Source organism: Notothenia coriiceps, unplaced genomic scaffold, assembly GCF_000735185.1.
Source record: "Notothenia coriiceps isolate Sejong01 unplaced genomic scaffold, NC01 NC01_scaffold00034474, whole genome shotgun sequence".
Classification (NCBI taxonomy): Eukaryota; Metazoa; Chordata; class Actinopteri; order Perciformes; family Nototheniidae; genus Notothenia; species Notothenia coriiceps.
The window spans coordinates 415884-430380 of NW_011367175.1; the positions used below are offsets into that span (position 1 = coordinate 415884).

At 41.0% G+C, this 14497-nt stretch overlaps 1 long non-coding RNA gene across 1 annotated transcript; it reads right to left on the minus strand.

Annotated features, from left to right (window-relative positions):
• Positions 1 to 1062: 1062 nt before the first annotated feature.
• LOC104962231 (uncharacterized) lies at positions 1063 to 5654 on the minus strand. The gene is made up of 3 exons (XR_800184.1): positions 4900 to 5654; positions 2795 to 2954; positions 1063 to 1539 (listed from the first exon to the last, which is right to left on the minus strand). It is a non-coding gene; the product is annotated as an uncharacterized lncRNA (long non-coding RNA).
• Between the last annotated feature and the right edge of the window lie 8843 nt (positions 5655 to 14497).

Sequence of the window (14497 nt, forward strand, 5' to 3'; positions counted from 1 at the left end):
GGGGGGGGGGGGAGTCGGGCCAATTAAGTGTACAATATTATTGTTCCTAATTTAGTGCATGGTTGGATCCTGTGTGTTGCGCTCTGTGGGCTATCTGCTGAGGTAATGCACAATCTGCCCGCACCTCTCTCCCTGCCAGGGCTGCTCCTACTAAGCATCGCCCGAGGGATTCAGATCGTGTGTGTGTGTGTGTGTGTGTGTGTGTGTGTGTGTGTGTGTGTGTGTGTGTGTGTGTGTGTGTGTGTGTGTGTGTGTGTGTGTGTGTGTGTGTGTGTGTGTCTTAGTCTTAGGGTTTGAACAGCGAACAGGGTCAGTCCCTTTGTCTCACCACACGACAGGTGCTTGTTTCTCATAAGTGTCACCCCCAGCTATTGACTGCATTTCTCTGACTTGATGTTTCTTGGAGATCTTTCAAAGTACATGTTATTCCTTATAATTTACACATTTCCATGCAATGTTTAGTCAGTGCGGTTTTTCCTGGCAGTTTTTAATGGCTCACTTGACTGTATATCTACTAAGGTACACTTTCATCTGCAACTTCATTTTTTTTGCAATTATTTAGTATTAATTACTACAGGTTAAAAACAGCAACTACATTTTATGATACTTCTCTATTAATGCAAAATGCATTTAAGGATGGCCCTCATAATGTGGCATGTTCTGTTTTTGGTATACTAATCTACTTACTGCGTGTTCACTTTACACCTGGTCTAATTTCTGTCTTTCTGTTCTCACCTCTGTGTAAACCTGTTCAGGGTGCGTTCACCTTCCGCGGCAGCATGATTGACATGCCCTCGGTGAAGCAGGCGAAAAACATCGTAACCCTCTCCGTTGTGGTGCCAGAGAAATGACACAACTGGTGGGAAGAATCACGAGGAACCGCACAACTTGACCCTGATGGGAGACGTCAAAGGGAACAGGAACTCTTGCTGGTTTCAGGACAAAAATGGCACTTTGAAGTGTTTTAAACTATATCGCTGGACATAACTGGATGGTGGAAATCGTGGTTTTAATTTAAGTTTTAATAAATGTGGAAATTGTTTTTTTTATTTCATTTGATTGTTATGGCAATTGCAATAAGTTTGACATTTTCTTTGTTGGTCCTTTTATTCGCTCGTGGCGTGTATTGACGGTTACTGCCTTGTTTGGGCACTTTTTTGGCACACTGTGCAGAGTGTGCGCCATCATGTCATTCTTCAGTATATGTGCCCATGCCTCCCATCTCTCCTAGGTCATGATGAATGCCCTCCCACCTCCACGATCCAGGCAGCTGGGTGAAAGGGTAAACAAACACAACAAGCCACTGTTGTGGATCTATTCATTAGGCCCCAGCGCTCCAGTCAGGCCTCAGCCCCCTGCCCAGGGCCCGACTCACAAACATCAAAGTCTCGCTCGCTTAGAAAACACAGATGGAAGTGCGTAAACTTACGATTTTTTTTGTGTCAGCCTCCTCAGTGAAGACATTCAGCTCGCCCTGTGGCAGCCGTGAGCCTGCGGTCTTGATGGAGAAGGCGTGTGGCGCCACACACACACCATGACCTGTAAAAAATGTAAAGAAACACTTCATACATGCACATGCTGCGACAGTATTCTTTACCTGAACGCTTATTTAACACAAAGATTTAAACTTGGATTATTGTTTCCAGACTAACTTTTTGCTCCTCGACAAGTTCAATAAAGTTGTTTGTTGTGCTGTAACAAATAAAAGCACAAAGGCGCTCTGTGGAGAGCTTGTGCATGTCTGACTTCCAGAGACAGTGAAGTGGGTGTGATGTTGGAGTGAGACAGATTAGTGGCCATGTTGCTCCAGCAGACCAGGACCGAGGCTTTGTCTCTCTGACTGTGGATGGGAGGATAATTGGGGGGGTGTTGAATGGTTAATAGTGCCATTGGTGACCATGGTAATGAAAGGCACCATACCCCACCTCATCCCCTCATCTCTCCCTCTCTCACTAGTACTGTATGATCTATTGTGTCTGGGGCAGGACTGTGGTCTGTGCCAGGCCAGGCCAGACAAAAAGATCGAAACCACTCCTGCGCCCAGCCAAAGACCCCAACAGTAAGCTGTCTCTTTGGCATTTGGCCACATATTTCTCTCACCCCTGCTCACTTTTTTTCTGCCATGAATTCACATTGTTTGTTTTCACCCAATGTTCCATTAAACCCTTAGGTTGGTAGACAAAACTGTTATTTATTACTTTAATTAAATAAATCTACAAACGGTACTAAAGTATAGAGCCATTTTGCAGGCTCTGTGGATCTTTTAAACGGGCATTGGACAAGCCACATCTCTCACTTGGTCATTCTGCAATGTGGTGTTTGTGAATAACCTGTGCTGATTGCATTAATCAAACGTTTTTCTTGATTTGAGGTTATGTCATTCAAATGGGCTTCACTGATTTGTATCAAACTTGAAACTCTGACTTTTTTTAAACTTACAGAAATGTATAATTTGTTGCAGCTTAGTCTTTCCACAATCTGAAGTGAATGCTGAAATAGTTACTGGAGGAAGTCCACTTTGGTTTTGCATCAATTAGTCTAAGCTTCATGTCTTTTTAATTGTGAAATGATTAAATGCAATTTAATAAGTTGAGTTTGGAGGCTAAGTATTGTCTCCAAGTATTCACTGAATACATATTTTTGTAAGGTTGATAATGAAAACATTTTTTTTTAAATGTTTTACTTCCAAATATTGAATAACATCTATTTCCCTATTGAGTACAAACTGCATAATAGGCTCGATCAAGCCATTCTTGGACACATGTGCTGCACTCGGAGTTGAAAAGAGGCTCACCAGGTGACTTCAGTGGGGAAGGAGGCCGTTCTTACGGGACAACATGGCTTTTCGGAGCTGCTCTGCACCAACAGGTGTCCCTCAGACAGGAAGGAAGGTCTCTAAGCAGAGGAAGCAGCTCAGGGCATCATGCAGGGACCAAGCAAAAAGGGCAGCTCTTCTGAGGATGATCAGGAAATAATTTGGCTAGTTTATATTACAACAAAACACAACATCCCCTTAGTGTTTGTTTACCACCTTTTTTATTATCATTCTTTCTAATATAGGTTGCCCTTATTTCCACCCACACTCTCTCAGCCCTCCCCCTGTAGGTAAAACAAACGCTGTCTTTTGCTCTCGTTTTGCTTTTATTGCACCTTGACGACTTTGCAATTCAATAACATTTTGGATTGAGAAAGCCAAAGATTTCAGTGACATCTCTGTATATTAGAGGAATGCATCCCCGTCTGCCTCCGCTGTGTAATTCTACATGACATTTCTATTATGTGTGGAGCTGATATAATCTTCTCAGTCCTCTCGGTAGTTTTATTTAAATACATCTCTCTGGTATTCCCTGAGAGAGTAAATTACAATTAACACGATTATAACCTCACAAAATTGTGACGGGAATCAATTAGGCTGCGAGCATTATTTCATAGCCCGGTAATGTGTTGGTCGAGATTGCTTTCATAAATTATGAGAGACAGCGCAGGCGGAGAAAATGCATGTATGCAAAACACTGTCAGAGGAAAATTAAAACGAAATGTTTTACATATTTTTCCATTAATCTAAATGGGACCCGTGTGGCAAAGATGGTTTTATTCTAATTCCCCGCCCGGGGATGCCCAAATAATGACTTGATGTTTTAATAGACTTCTAATGACGATATATGACAAAGTAATTGCAGCAAAAGATTATTCTAAAGCAATGAAATACCTCGTTATTGTAACTGCAGCACAGTTTGAGAAGTGTAAACCTATTAGCAACAATGACTTAAAATATAACGTAGGCTATGAGCTGATCAACATAAAACATTTAGTTTAAGCTAATTAACTGCGTTGCGATATTTTGTTATATTGTTTGAATAAATTAAAACCTTTTCCAAGTGGCTCCAAAAGGCCATTTCCTACAACTACTAGTCAGTGCTAATTTTCAAGTGTCCAAGGCCTAGTGCAGAAAAACACAATGAAAAGTATTAAATATCGCTTTACAAATTCTAATAAAAATGCTTTAGATTAAATAGAAACTATTTATTTTTGCTTTGTGAGGATAAGCATGTGGTAATTGTAAAAGTGATGTAATTTGAAAATGCATTTAAGAAAATGCAGCCTCAAGTAAATTGATCATTTTAAAATAAACAATAATAAAAAACATAATTATAACGTAAAAGCAAATTTAATTCCGAAGCTTGTTAATAAAATATTGAAGCTATCTATCTTGTTGGGTCATTGTATATGTATGGCAGGTAAGCGTTTCTTACTGCATTAATTAAGTATTCTGTCATTTTATTCTGAATGTTATTGCATGTTAGGATATTTTTTGATATTTTCTTCAGAAACCACCAAAAGCAGTCGGTCTTTTTGTCAAGCGCAGAGCCTTTTATTTCCCCACCGATGACAGGCGCATGTCCAGCCTCCTTTTCTTTCCTTTTTTTTCCCAGTTCGTTTGCATGATATGAAATTCACCGTGGCCTGTCTGTCCTGCCTCAGTGATCTGGCACATGTGGACCATTACTAAACTTAATTTGAGAAAACCTTTTGTCTGAGTATCAGCGACGCAGGCGCGAGGCAGGATGCAGGATCAGAGTTGTTAGATCCTTTTAATTTTTTTATTTCACCTTGATATTTTAGAATAAATCTATGTTTATGCAAAGCCATAAAAACACCCTTAACAGGCCTCATGTAAAGCTGAATAATATACATTTTCCAAAGCAAATAAATGTAATCTATATAAATGATGTTCATTTAGGTTGAATTGTTGTTGCCACTTCACGTCAAGCTTAATCAATATTTCATTTCCAGCACCAAACGGGTATAAACATAATAGTGCATAGCTGCATCCCACCTGCATTAGGTCTATCATAAAGGTGATGTTGGGGAGGGGTCCTTATATTTAATTTTACCCACCAAACTGGTCCAGGCCTCGGTTTGAAGGCCCTCCCTGCTTCTTGTAGAGTTTAGTTCTTGGAGGTCCGGTTCTCTTAAAGTTCAGGCTCCTGGGTTTATTTACCTGGTGGATAAATATATTTTGCAGTTAGAGAAAAAAAGTCACAGAAATGAAACAGACTTGGCAAGTTGGCAACATCTTACCCTCAGGTGTTGACTCATATGCAAATTAGGATGCATTTTGTCCCACATTGAAAAATCTAATGAAATTATTGATTGTACAATGTATAGGTAAACATATTTTAGATGACGTTACCTTCCTCCTTAGCCCTGATTCCCCCAGACTCCCTTCTCCTTAACGGGCTTAGATCAAAGGCTGCCCGGAGACCACTAAAACCCGCGCGCTTTGTCTGCTGTTGCCAGGAGTGAGGAAGGGTGTCGGTGGGGAGGAGGGGGGAGGCATGGTAATGAGACTCGTTACAGAGCGACACAAAGTCCCTGCAACTTTTTCATTTTTTACCACAAGTGTCCATCTGTCGTCCTTTCTGACTCCAGTTTCCTCTTCACTGCAGCACAAGTTTCTTTTTTGTATTTCTTTTTCTAGGCCTACTTTATTTCCTGGGGATTACAGCCACACATTTGCATGGTGAAGTAAAAGAAAATGAAATGTCTGATTCACAACTTAAATGGGATGGATGCATGTCTGAAGGTGATTTTCACATTGCATACAAAAACGCACATCTGTCACAGTTAATGCACTTTAATTAAATAATGAAAGTGCACCTACTTGCTCTTGAGTCTTTTTTGTTTGTTTGTTGTTCTTTGTTGTCCCTAAACGCACCAGACAAGACAGACCAATAGAAAGTTTACGCGACCGACACAGACAGTTTAAGGGAGAAAAAAAAGGTAACAGCACCTCATGAAAACAACATGTCTGCGGAGGTATGGCCATACTGACATAAACGCACATCAGATCTCTCACCTGCCTCTAGCAGTTAATTAGGCAGTAAAATGTGAAGCCAGTGCCAAACAATAATAGGTTCCATATTACTCATGTTGAAAAATTAAATGAAACCTTCTTGGAAACAATTTCTCATAAAGGCAAGTATTTTCGAATAGGAAAATAAATCATATATGAATTTTCAGGCAAGTATCTGTTGTGATCTCATGCTGCTGTCTTTGTTTTACCCTGTTTACCTGCAGGTTATCAATATTTGACGTTTTATAATGAAAGCATCCACAGTGGCTCAATCCAACCTCTTTTTTTCGATTCCCAGATTTAGTTTTTTGACCAAGATATTGCGAAAGATGTTGTTGGGACATCCTAAACTTTTATTATTTATAGGGTGTGTTAACATTATCTTTTAGCGTTAAATGTTTATTACTGAAAATTAAATCTATAATTGTCCTCTTAAACTTTTATACCTAATTTAATTTACCTCGTTGGAAGTATTGCTAACTATTTTTCGGGTTTTTAAATGTTGATACAAACTGATATGTGATAATTTCCCATGTCTCAACACAATCAAAAAACCAAGCTTTTGATGTGCACCCGCCCCCCCTCTCTCTTTTCTTCCCCTCTCTCTATCCATCTCTCTCTCCCTCTCTCTCTATCCCTCTCTCTCTCCCTCTCTCTCTATCCTTCTCTCTCTCTCCCTCTCTCTCTCTCTCTCCCTCTCTCTCTCTCTGTGCCGTTGAGCAGGTGGAGGCCGCGCACCTGCACACACAGCTGCGCGCACCTTGTTATTGCTGCCGCTGCTTGACGCACAGATGAGCGCAGCGCACAGCCAACAACACAATCCCGACGATATAAACCTCTCCAGTGCCACAGCCCGCAGCCTCAGCGTGCTGCACTTCTTTTAATGGAGAGACATGCATTATTTCTGGTAATTATTTTGAGGTAGTTATCAATTAAATTATATCTAAACAAAATAGAAAAGAAAAAATCACAAACAAAGTTCTTTATCTATAGTGTTTTCCAAGCGGGACAGGGATGTATACATCCCAGCCGTCTACCTCTTGTTTGTCATGCTCCGGACTTCCAACATGACACCATCTAATCCAATTAAACACGATAACCCTGGACTAACGTATTATTCTCTTCCTTTTTCTTTCGAGTTGCTGACAAGCACTCTTGGTTTTGTGTGAAAGAGAGAGTCAAGAGCCCTCTCTTAATCCCGGGCACGACTAGGAGTGATTGAAAAGTGAAAGAAACCCCTCATTGGTCCTCGAGCTGGATGGTGTTTTCTTTGTCCAGTACTCTGGCTTTTTGTTTAGTGCGGTCATCATGCATAGCAGTCCTTTCTGTGGGCTCTTTAAAGGGAAATCACGTCCACTGAGCCGGTGACAGTTATTAGTTAGTATCATAGAAGTATACTTTATTGAAACAACATAAATAACCACAACTCTCTCATTATCTTGTACAAATTGGTTGTAATCCAAATAATTATTGGGATTTAAAAAAAACAATGAAACATGTTTTTTTGTTATATGTAAAGTGTGCCATAATTAGTCGTCTGTTAAAATGGTTTAAGGAGAGCATGTTATTAAAAGAATAAGCATAACAAAAATCCTTAATTGTAAACACCCTCCCCCCAACCCCTCTTACACACAAACTTCAGTGCAAATTCTGAGATGGATGAAAATGAAACATGCAGCTCAAACAAACCAAAAAAATTAAGGTATAACAAGCTGAATTTTAAACTGGCATGTAAAATGTAATGTTTTATATTAAAAGTGTCACAAATTCCTACTTTCAAAGTGTTTTCTAGAGAAAAGGCGACGTGGTTCCATACAGCCAGCCTCGAGCCCACATAACATATTGTAGGTGTTGCAAAATGACAGGTAATTGACATTAATCCGCTCTCTCTGAGACTCAGGGGGGATCTAAAGTAAATGGGGATACGGTTAATGAAGCACCACTTGCCCTTTGGATCTCGGTCACAGTGTGCAGCGGGGAAGTTTGCTGAAACTTCGGGCAAGCATCATAAAATATGATGAGATGTAGAGCGATGATTGAAGATTTAGAGGAGTGAATGTTGGATTGCTAGAGCAGATACGGATAGAATAAAAAAAAAAGAAGCCAGCCCAGAGGAGGATTAGCACATGAATAATAACTTTTTAAGTGATGACTCAGGTTATTGCTCTCACTTTCTTTGACATATCAGAGGCGTTTTTAAAATTGATGCTTGCCTAACAGGCTCTCATAATGCGCCAAAAACCCTTCCTGCATCCACAAGGTTGTTATTATGCTTATTATAATTCATATTGGGAGCCTTCCCTATAGGAGCTGTGACAGACAGACAGAGGCCAGGTGTGAGAGGTACACTTTGAGCGTAAGGAGTCGCACCTCTCCTCGCCATGCGCACGTTGCTCGGTGCCACAGGGGCCTGCGTAATGAGGGCACCTATGGGGCCCTCCTGGATGGAGAGGTGTCCTAACCTCGCCACGGCCGGTCAGAACTGAAGCTCCGACACCTGCACGTCACCCTCACCCCCCTCCTCCAATCGGCTCCCGGGCAGCGCCTGCCACAGCACACACACCCCCCCCAACTTTTGACAACGATAATGATGTGCATGGTGAAAATGCTAAGGAGGGGCTATGGTAGGGAAATAAGGAAGCACTGGGGAGGGGCCGTTGCATTTCTCCTCAGGACCAATTCACTTGTGATAGAAAAGCACAACTCTGCAGCCTCCCACTGAACTGAGGAATGCATAATCTGCTGCTTGGCTTTCTCACAATTCAGAAAACAGGTTATTTTCAAATATGTGCTATACTATGTTAAACACTAGTCCAAACAACAACAAAAAGTACTGTTATTAAAACTATTCAAATGATCTTATTATAAGATTTGACATTCATAATGATGTGATAAATGCAGCCCTCTTGAGACTCACATCCTATGTATTTAGGTTTTGGGCGAACTATCAGTCATGTTAACAAAATATCGCCTCATCTCAAGGTTTAGTGTCACTAAGATGGATCAGCTTTGATAGTTTGTGAGATATACTGTCATTTACAATGGCAAGTGTCTAGGAAGGGCCAAAAGGTGACCATCCCCAACGGAGCTGGCCTAATTACACAATTAGTCTTGTGATTGGGGCAGTCCAGAGCGAAGCGTCCTGCGGGACAACCAGACACATTATGGCTGTCATCAGCATCTTCACAGCAAGTAAAAGAGCCCGGCTAATACGTGCGCTGCTTATGTCCTTATGAGGTGGAGGGTTGTGGTTTCTTTCACTGAACATGTTTTGCATTTCTGTTTCTTGAACAGAATTTCTTGAAGGCCAGTGAGGGCCAAACATCTTCTCTGCAGTACAAAGCAAGGCGAGGGATGGAAAGTGGATGTGGAGCTGTTTCCTGCCACCATTAATACCATAGGTCATCTTTGTATTCAATCATTTATGTCTTAAGCCTCATCTGGGGCCTCAGTGCACCAACACAACATCCTTTTGAAGCCATTGGTCAGATGGAGACCCCCATTCCTCAATCTCATTGCCTATCCAGCCATATATCCTTTCTGGCTTATCCCTGGTCAGATGGAAACATCAAGACACCATTTCCTTCTGCCCATCCAGAGCCATATCTTTCATTTCCAAACCCAAGTCTGTGAAAGAGAATGGGTGTGAGGCTTGTGATGTTTGGCAACCACGCAGACAACTCCATGAAGTCAGAGGGAGGTCCTGGCTCTGCATGGTTGAGGAGGCAGTAGTGCCTCCACACTGGATACTTTACTGCTTGTGCACTGGCTTATCACATTGGATTAGAGCTCCTAGTGAGACTGGAAGCTGAGGATGATTGCTAACCAACTTCACCAGTTTGCCCATGATGAACATAACTATGTGAAGACGGTCAGATGTTTGGCCGAGCAGGAGTCAAACCCTTATCTGTTGTTGGCACAGACTACCGTTTGTCTTTTTTATTACAAAGACAGATTATTGTCTCCTGATGCTCCTTCTCTCCTTACCAGGACATAACCTTCTTCCCCTTCTTTTCTCTCATTTCCAAGGATGCCCCCTCTCCCCAGCTGCGATTTCCCCCACTCTCAATGTTAACCTTTCTGCAATAAAACCAGATGCATTATGGCCCACCATTTGATGTTGAAGGCGTGAGGGTTCTGCACAAATCTGGCACTGATATGAATCTTCGCCCACAATGGAGAAAGTGATGGTAAGAAAGTAGAAGCAGAGGAGTGGGGGTGGATTAAAATAGTGGACTGGCACTAAGCTTTTGAAATCATTTCGATCAATCATAGATAGGTTTTCAAGATATGTTTGGTTCCGACTGAAGGGAGATACATGGATTTGAATTTGATTAGTGGTGGTGAAAGTAATCCTTTATAAAAATCACCAGAGGCCACAATCTGGTGTTTAAGTCCCAGGTCAATACAGCATGTGTTCCATAACATGTGATGAGTAAACTAAATGGAGTATAATGCAGTATCCATATACAATTTTCTTGTTTTTATAGTGGAAAAACAGCCCTTAAGAATATAAAATGCTTATTTCAAAATAAGTCAAACGGAGTCATACAGGATGTTCTCCGTGTGCCAGGGATGACACAGTTTGTTTTCGCTCAGGTAACTTGTAAACAGGAGCATCCCTGTGCACAAATCAAAGTATCCCACACTAAACAGTCCATCTGCTTCTCTTTGATAGAGTATATATTTCCATTTCCCTCCACCCTGTCAGCCCTAGTTTCCAGTACGCTGAAGCCTACATCCTGCATTTAGAGGCTCTTAGGAAAGCCCTGTCATTCAATGAGAGACTACTGGGGCAGCATGCTCGCGCTTATCTGCACTTTAGTTTCTATTTTCTAGCCGGTGGGCTATACAAGGGCCAGGTAGCGGGGCCTGGCTCATGCGGTTGTCCGTGGACGACCTTGCTCCCCTCACCTACTGCCTTGGAGTGGCTCCCAGTCCTGGGATGGGGCTTTGGACCGGCACCAAGTCTCTACCCCCACAGATGTTACTGAGCCACCAGATATTATGTCAGTTTCTGAGTGATGTATCATGCTCTTCTGAATAGCAGTGCACGAGTGTAAAGTAGCCGGAATACACGTGACAACATTAAATATTGGTAGAGTATCCCATCCCTAAAATATTTAGTGGGAATGGTTTAATTCTGACTCTGCATGGTGTTGCACTGATCTGTCATATCAGCTTGTCAGCTCATTAGGACATTTAGTTTTTTTGAGAAGAAAATACTTCTATTTTCAATATAACAATTAAATAGTTGTTTAAAATAATCATATATATGCTTTATAGTAATTGTTCATGCATTTCATTATTCTTCATTGCAAAAATCATAATTTCATAGTGCAATTACAGATACACATCTAGACTTCAGTTATTACAAATAATTGTTCTCATTCTCTTTGGAATTAGTATTTGTTGGTATTCTGTTATTTGGTATACCTCCTCTGTTTTTCACTCTATTTTTGACTTTTTTGTTAACACATTTAAAACACAAAGTAACCTAGGATGGTTAATTAGTGCTCATTGAAGATATTTGGGGAAAACACATTCCAGGTACACTTTGTCTAACATGAAACATTCTGATAAGTGTTCTTTAATTAAGCTTTATAATTGAATTAAAGAACAGTATCTGAAATAAGGTCCCACAAACAGAGGAACAGTGCTGTTATGCTGTTTTCTATACCGTCATACCACTTAGCTTGAGATGGAAGGTGAGAAATAACAAAGTCTAAATGTCAGAGCAAGAATAAACCAATTTCCTTCTCAGCACACTGAGTTCTTAGCATGTTATGATTATATGTAATTGCGGAAACCACTAGAACAGCATAGATTTCTGCTTTAACATGAAGGAAAACCATGTTGTTAAAAATCCAAAATGGATGATTGCTCGCTCGGTAATTAATTTAATGAAGTTCTTATGAAACTTAAACCAAGTAGGCTACAGGTCAGTTGAGTAACCCCCCGGCGCGCGCTTTGTCAGATGTTTAACTCCCGCACTCCTCTGGGAAAGACACCGGGGCTAATGGGTGAAACCAGCTGCTGTAGTGGGACTGGAAAGCAGTGACATTCCCCCTGCAGACCTCCGAGAATTTGAGGGTAAAACCGGACAAAGAATTTCCCATGCGCAATCAAAAATATCAGGAGGAAACACTCCTTCCTAAAAAAAGAAAAAAAAATACTAAACTGTTGAGTCGCTCCTTTAACTTGCTGTAGCTACAACATAAACTGAGTGTTCGCAGAGCAGAATAAAAGCGAGGGTGCTTCACTGGAAGGGAATGAAACTCGCTCTCCGAAGTTGAGGGTCTCCAGTTAACCGGGCAGAGGTGCAGCAGCAACTGCGATGTTTTCTGACTTGATCATGAAACTTAAGACAGTAGGCAGGCAGGCAGGTAGGGAGCTTGGAACAAGTTGGCAAAATGCCTGGATTGCAAATATGTGGCCGTTAAATGTGAAGAAAGAAGTGAACCTGAAAAACGGAAACTTCACACTGCGTTAAAGTTAAGACTCGGGTAGACAAACAGGTGGCACCGAATGTTAGTTACAATAATGTATTTGTAGTTCATGATCATTTTGCATTTCTGTTCTGATCCTAAGTTAACTTCACAGTGCACAGATAATATTGTGTAACTAAATCGAAACGTTCCTTGGACATTGCAGTATATTTAGAGGGAGAGGTGAAATGCGGTAATAAAGCTCTGACCAGAATTTACAAATTATCCAAATTAGGAAACAACACATTGTTAATTGTGACCTGGTCTATATTTCAACAGAGGAATCACTTATTGCTTTAACGAACGTAATATAATATAAATATACAGTAGTTCATGTAATTAAGTCACACACTTATTTCCAGGGGTCTTTTCCTAATTCATCACACATTTCTTATTAATTATTGTAATATTTAGGAACAAGACATGTGTAGTTTAATTTTGTAACGGAACGAAAATCAGCCAAAGCTGTCACAAGGTGCTGCTGTTCTGCTATATTTGATATCTGAGTGGGGGTGTTGTTGTGCTGTTTCATCACACCTGCTTTCTTGTTCACAAAAATAAACCGTAAATTTAAAAAATCCTAATTTTTTCCTTCAGAAAATGAGCGTTTTTCTGTTGCTGTCAGGTGAGCCAAGCCCAGTGCGGTCTGCAGGCGCAGGTGCATGGATCAAATGACCTGCATCTATTTAACCAGAGCCTCTTAACTTTTGTGACTAAAATGATCACTTCACAAGCCATTTTCCTGCGCATTGTGCCAAAAACATTCAGGAGATGGATAATGCTTGTAAAGTCTGACAAGACAGCATTTGTTTTGGTTCTACGCTCGTCTGAGAAATTATCTTTCAACCCCTTTAAAGGGTACAATTGAGAAGCAGCGACGTTTTCACTGCGACTTCTTGCTTTGTCCTCTCCAAAGTGGCGTCTGCATGTCTGACTCTGCCAGTTACTGATTTGCAGGCAGTATGTAAAGGTGGCCCGTGTAAGTGATTTCCACGGGCATCCCACTAAAGGAGAACAAATCGCTGACAAAGGAGAGCCTTTCCCATTCAGCAGCGTCGTTAGGACAACCAAAAAGTATTTCTCAGATAATAAGTTCTACTTCAAAGCGTTTCTCACTGAAGGGTGACTGCTTCACTCCTTTTATTAAGTCTCCCTCCTTTTAATGCTGAAGGAACTGTCTCTGGTTATTTTTCATCGTGTTTATTTTGTAACATTCATTGAGCCCTTGTTTCCAAACAGGACCTACAAGAGCAGGCTACTCTTTAGGCCCTTAGCCCTGTAAATGTCCGAGAGGAGGCCCACAAGGGCTTTGAATGAGGCAGCAGATAAAGTGTTTTTAGAAATGCTGAGAGGACAGCTATAAAATTGATAAAGCCCCATTACGACTAAACAAATCTGCTGTTGTGGCCTTTTAAAAAAAAAGGGGGTTGAGCGCTACTGAAGTGTTTCTTTTACTTGAGCTTTATAAAAGATGCTCAATATTAGAGATGTGTTTTACTTCAGTGCTGATGAAGGGTTTGCATTAAATTGCCACAGCACCACCATCCTCCAGGAGTCAAGTGTGTTAATTGATGCAGTAAACCCGGGATAATTTCCAGTATGTGTTGTTGTTTTTGTTTTTGTTGTTTATTACAAGATATGCAATTTGTTTTCGTCTTGTCCAAAGCTTAACAGGCACATGTATAGCGTGTATGTAGCTGGTGTGTCATCTACCTGCCAACGGTGTATTTGTGCAAACACACATTTAGTTGGAGAAGGTGCATCCTTAGCTTTGATGATAGTTCATTTAGTGGCAGTTAGTGTTTTTCAACCAGACAAATTCAAATGTGAGCGTCTCACTACCCAATTGCCATAGAAATCCTAACGCACCATGAAGACTGTCAAAGCGGCCAGCCTTCCTCTCAGAAGCTGCAGCCTTTGAAGTGGTGCAGGACTCGCGTTGGTCAATTTTAATTCTATGGGCTGGACAGGCAACTCTTTGAAAGTGAGATTGTGCGTTTTAATGGAGGAAATAAGAGGGGGAACTTGTTTTATACACTCTATACAAGGCCTTGCTTATTGTCAGATATCTTTTTATCTTTTATTTTTCCCATGAATGATTCATGCGTCGGCTGCTTTGTGCTGTCGCGCCTTTCAGAGGTAACGCCATCAG